Source organism: Oncorhynchus mykiss, chromosome 1 (assembly GCF_057628025.1).
Source record: "Oncorhynchus mykiss isolate SJ-2025 chromosome 1, ASM5762802v1, whole genome shotgun sequence".
NCBI classification, from domain to species: Eukaryota; Metazoa; Chordata; class Actinopteri; order Salmoniformes; family Salmonidae; genus Oncorhynchus; species Oncorhynchus mykiss.
The window spans coordinates 74,382,098-74,388,680 of NC_143022.1; positions in this window are offsets into that span (position 1 = coordinate 74,382,098).

Below are 6,583 nucleotides of genomic sequence, written 5' to 3' on the forward strand. Positions count from 1 at the left end.
AGCTTATACATACAGTACTATATACATTTCAAGGACAGTGTATTTTAGAAAAGTTATCTTTATAAGAGCACTGGGAGTACTGGGAATACTTTGTCTCGTCTCCCATGGTGTGCTGGTCTCTAATTGGTTGTCCTATGGGGCCAGGTAGTGTCAAATCAAATCAAATTGTATTTGATACATGCAGCGAATACAGATGTAGACTTTACCATGAAATGCTTACTTTACGAGTCCTTTCCTGTCACTGTGTGTGTGTGTGCATATCTGTCTCCAAAGAGACTCCTGAGTGCATGTGTCTGTTCAATCAGCCCCCCACCCCACACACACACTGACCCTGGAATCAACAATGACAACAAGATGACATACATGTTCGTGTGTTTTCATTTAATTTCTCATTTCAAGACTTCTGCTTTCTCCTTGAACCCCAAGAACGCATAATGGTGAACATCAAGAAAATTGAATTGAAAAGAAATGTTAAAGATTGAGAACAATTGATGGGATACAGTGACCACTGCAAAATACCAACGACATTTGGGGTGTGTTCGTAAATTCACTCTGGCACACTCAGACGAGAGTGCTCTGAAATGGGAGTAGATATCCAGAGTGAAGTTACAAATGTCCATTGGTATTTTAGGATATCAACCAAGATCTCCCCCCCCCCCTCTTCTTTTCCATAGGGCTCTAGCCTGAATTGGCCAAGCTCTCTCTCTCTGTGTTGTGGATGTGTTGCTTGTATGTGTGGAGAGTCAGAGATACTCGAGGAAAGAGACAAACTTGATTTTCTCTTTGTCAAACTTCTCAAAAACATGTATTTCTTATGCTCTGTGCAACTTCTCAATCATTAATTTCCTCTTTGCTCATGCTGTTTGATTGAAAATATAATACGTTATTATACTGATCAGTGTTTGACAAAGGAAACTGACATTGAATGGTAGTTACTAAATACATAGAGGTACTTTATTTGATTTTATACACCATGGTCTGACAGTTAGCAGCACTCCTTTTGTCCTCTCATTCTTATGAAAACATCAATGCAATCATTAACAGTACAGTAATGTAAGGTTGCACAATCATGCCTGTCAAATGATATAGCATCACCTGAACATACATTCTCAGATGCCTAACTAACTCATTTCAGTCTCATAGTTCTCCCGGAGATAACCAATGAGCTCTTTAGCTCAGAGTGGCTCTTTAGAACAAATTCAATTACAATCCAACAACTACAGTCCAACAAATTATAGTTCAATAACTCCAACAGCGTCGCCAATATCCACATGCAGGGCCACATCAACAGGGTAGACGTATAGGACTAAATTATGTTTGGTTTGTGGTTTTACATTTCAATTTAGCCCCAGGCCTAAGAGCCATTATGGCCTAATCTGAATCCTGGTCAGTGCCTGCTCGCTGGAGCAGAAAGCAGACTTTATCATCCTCACATCACACACACAGACCTGCACTCACACAGTGCCACTGTCTATTCTAGAGACACTGCTTCACATTACTGGCCATTAGATGTATAATGTATGTTCATTTGAAATGGCAATCTCATATTTAAAAAAAATTGAGAGAGCCACAAAGCAGAACAGTTACATCTGATGCATGATGGAATTCAAAAGAAAAAGACAAACACACACAGTCTCAGAAACACATTCCTGTTGATTAAATATCGGGAGACTTCTAGAGAGTTGAAGAGTTATAGGTAGATGACTACAATTCAGACCTCACTGTCACACGGTGGCAGCGATGCTCACTCTACAGTGCAAACTCGTATCACGACAGACGAACAAAAGGAACAGAAAACTCTCCAGCCAGACTGATGGCCGCGGTTCCATATTGAGTATCTCTTCCTGATGGACACAGCACATTAACTGGCTCATTATCTATTTCCCACCATATGGACTTGGGCTGGGGTGGGTCACCACAGCGCCACCCTGCTCTGCTCCGCCTAATTATAACAATTATGCCATCTCCATCACGAGGGCCAGTTACACAAAATGGTGTCACGGCCTTCCCGAGATTGGTGTCACTGTGCCCAGACTATGAGAGCTGGGGAGAGGTGCCCGGTGGCACTCGGAAGGCCTCTTGGAGCTCACAGAGCAATTACCCTGGGTGAATGGAGAGGAGACGGAGAGAGGGCAGAGGAGGGAGACAGCTACACCAGGCTAGCCAGAGATTAGGGGATCCTCTGCGTTAATGTAGGTGACTTTTAGAGATGAATCGCCTTCTCTACATCTCGACAAAGTCAGAACCAAAGTGATGTTACTGTGAACTCCACTGTTCCGCATGAATAAGGCGACCTAGATAGAATAACATTAGGGAAACGGCAGGCCATCAGAGATGAGAGTGCAGATGAGTAGGCTGTGGATGTTTCCTGTAGTTCCATATTAGCGAATGTAGTAAAAACGTAACTTGCTTTGCAATAACACAACAGAGACTTACTTGGAATTGAAGATGGGTGAATGCAAAATATGTGAGAGATTATGCAACACCAAGGGCTTCATGCCAATTATATAGAACCTAATCATTAGCTGGTCATTCATATACAGAAGGCCTACATGCAATTAGGCCAAATTCATTATGTTCTAGTTGGATATAAACCCAATGTTATCCATTGATCTTTCATATGCAGCAACACATGCATTGGTTAGACTTCACTTTTTTTCTCTAAATTAACATTCTTCCGATTTTTTCCTTCCCCTCTCTTTGTGCTCAGCCCTTAATGTACTTTAGCAGAGTCCTTGAGTCTTAAATTAGGCCCTACGGGTGCCCACCGATCGATAGCTTCGCTGCAGGTGCGTGCCAATGGGAAAAAACGGCAGTTTTGCTCTGCTCTAAATAAAACAACCTGGGGTGAGAGCAGAGAGCGCCTTCGCCATCAGTTTGAGCGCTCCGTTTGTTAAACCACTCTGGGTACATTATGGAAGGATAATATTGACCAATACATGCTGTAAAGCAACACTAGGATCAAGCTGTGATACATCTCAGAGACCACCAGACTGCTGTCCAAAAAACAACTGCCTATTGATCTGTGTGTGAACTAAACCAGCAAGAACTGGGAGGTTGTTATTCTGGTAAATAATTGTTGTTAGTGTCTCTCTGTTGTGGTTTCTTCAATCTCTTTATAAATAGACTGAAATGGAAGTTTCACTGTATCAAGAACAGCTATAATGATAATGTGCTGCGTTGGCTGTTACACAAACCATGCTGGAGCAACATCAAGGTCTCTAAGATAAAGCCTAGGGCATTATGGGATCCGACAGGTTTGGAGCAAGGTTAGAGCCAATGTCATGACATAAAGGTTTAAGCTGATAAAAACTGATTGAGCTGATTTCCTTCCACTGGGTCGTCTTGACTAGGACAGAGACAACTGGCAGCTCTACGTTTTACACATCTTTGTGCATCTTTTACGTGTCAAAAGTTTAGTTTGTGTTCACAGTCTCTATAGCCTAGGCCCATGAATAGACAATGCCATCGATCACGTGACATTATTCATTCCTATGTGAAAACTCAATAACCCATTGAAGCCAAATTAAGTTGGTTAAGATGGCGTCTCATAGATACTTAATATGTGCAGTTTGACCTACTCCAGGAAGCAACGTTGCAGGCTCTCTCAATGAGTAACTAAAGTTGATGGCCTACCGGGGTACTGTAGTCTGCAATTAGCAACTAAATTATCCTTATAACGTCTTCGATGTGCGATTTTTCAAATAATCGGTTCAAGGACATACATCTGGTGTATTAGAAGTAATTATTGGTAACATGAGTGTTTTCTAAACATTTTTTTTTTTTTTTTTTACACAAAGATGGAACACAAAAATTGCCATTTTCCCATTCACTAAAATGGGGGGGGTCCTGTTTTCTGCAAACAATGCCTGCATTACTGTTGATTGGCCTTGAACACCGTGGCTTCAATGAGAGGGGGCAGTTGTTCTCCCCTGGCCTCATCCCATGAGCTGAAGAGATCTTGGCAATAGTTTTAGTGCCTACTTCTACAATCATCCAGAAAGCTTTGGTTTAGACAACTGAGGCAGTACCGACGCTCTAAAAAGTTGGGTAAACAATACTTTCCTGTGGATATTCTGTCTCAAATGTTGCCCGTGTGCAGAGTAAGTAGAAATGTAATTGTATTCAACATTTTGGCTTGTAAGGAAACTTTCTGGTATCATAGTCTGATTTATCAGCCTACCTGTATATCTGCTTCATTTAACCTATTATTCAGGCTAAGTATATTAATACTATTGTGGTGAATAGTGTTAATTCCACTGACTCTACACATTTGATTGTTCCATTAGCACTAGCCATGGCACAGGCTGGTGAACGCAATGAGGCAATGTTTCGTTTTTTTGGTCAAAAGTTGAAAACATATCAGTAAATGAAATACACGGAGCTTGTTCAACTCGTCTTAACATTAGCATTAACTTGAATCTTGTCTTTGATATTTTAGTTTCTCTCTCCAGGACAGAGTGGTGGGGAGTAGCAAGCTGCAGGTAGTGTGCCCAAGAAAGATTGTACAGGCGCTGGGAATGTTCAAAAGCACTTGAACACAATCATGTCGGACTTCCCCGTTGACCATTTCCCATGAGCATGTGAAGCCACTTTTACAGCCTGTGCTAATATAATGCGGCATTGTGCAGTGAAACATCGGAAGCAATTCAAATTCAAGCGGAGTGGGCAGGGACCGTTGAGCGAAAGGAGCATGGGCGAAAGGAGCATTGGGGAAAGCTGAACTGTATGCAAACCCTTTGCGATATTGCGAGGAAAGTGGGCAATCAACCAGAGCTTGTGCAAGGTGGCCTGCATGGGGAACCGTCAACCTTCTAGCCCGTAGAAAGCTAGGTCACACTTAGGCCCCTTTAGTCCAATATTGGGCTAACGTTACTCCTTAGTCCAAGGACCTTATGTGTTCTGTGTAAAGGGCGCATTGGCTCTAGAAGCCAAAATAGTCAAATACTCCATCTTAATGTGAATTGATTCTCAATTGCTGTACAGATCTAGAAACATAAATCCCTCTACTTTCATATCACATCAAAATATATATATATTTTCAGTGACAACACATTTGTGGTGTCTGTCTTCCATTTATACATGTCACACGTGTTCGGTGACGAAAATAGCTAATTAGCACAGGTAGTCCACTCCGTCTTCCGTCTGTTTTCCGTGAACAAACGCTGCAACATGGAAATGTGGCTGTGTGGGAACCCTAACCCCATAAAGGTGTGTATCAATTTAACCTTTACATTTTTTTGAAAATTGGTTCTCACTGATATGAAAGACAAGGTTCTTATGCTTCCAAAGCCATGCGTGTTACTGTTCAGACCGAGCTTCGCGGCTCAATCTTTCCCAAACATCAGGCTACTGTTCCAGCCCTCCCTTCTACAAAACTCTCCCCTACAAAAGACGCCTTTGTCCAATGACTTATGTGTAATGTAATGGAACGGAGTCATGATCAAGGGCTGGGTCACACTATTTTTCTACAAAGTTTCTGTAAGATTTTTACCTTTTGAGCCCTCCAAGAAAAGGAAAACCCTAGACTTGGATTCCTGGTGCCACGACTCCCTCCTTCCACTCCATCAGTGCCATCAATCAGAAAGACAGACACTAATGCTTTTAGACAGGCAGTCCAATTCTGATAGTTGTTTGAACTAATTGGTATTTTGACCAATCAGATTAACCCTGAAAAAGATCTTGGGGAAAAAAAAACATCAAAATAGCGGAGGTGGATAAAGATCGCGGCCCCTTATCCTTTGATCGTGATGACTCTCAGGTCCATTACACATAAATCATTGGACGAAGGCGTCATTCTTAGGGGGGAGTTTTAAGATCCCCAATGTTCGGTCTGAACGTTACTATGCATCACTTGCAGCATGGTTTTGGAAGCATTAGGACCTAATCTTTCATATCAGTGAGAAATCATTTTCAAAAAACAATATGTTAAATTAATACTCACCTTTTATAAGGTTATGGTTAGTGTTCCCAGATGGCCATATCACAGCGCGTGTTTATGGAAGACCGAAGCACCACCTGTGCTAATGAGCTATTTAGCATGATCCGAACACTTGTGCGTAATGGAAGGACGCCAGACACTTGTCACTGAAAAATACTGTTGGCTGCAACTGTGATAAAGACGGTTAAAATAGTGTATATTTTGATTGGTATAATTATTGTGTTATGGCATGAAAGTTAAGGGCTTTATGTTTTTATAATCATACCGCAATTGACATTCGATTCGCGTTTAGATGGCCTATTTGGCAGCCAGAGTCAATCCACCTCTGAAAATAACATAAGATCCTTGGACCTTAAGGAGTCACGGTAGGCTCCTTAGCGTCCCTCTTGGGCTAGCTGCCCCCATGCGCTTACCACAAATGCCCCCTTTTACTAAATTCCCAATATATTGTACATTGCTTTCCATTACTCTTTTTTGTCTGGTCATTAGGAGGATATACATGATCCCAATTTCAGCTTCAAGATGCTGGGAATTTGAAATACAGAAAAAGTAGTTTGTACTGATTTATTAGCACATTGAACCATATCGCAACCTGTAGTTTAAAAACTCAGTGGATAGTGCTAAAACATTGACGTCATATCT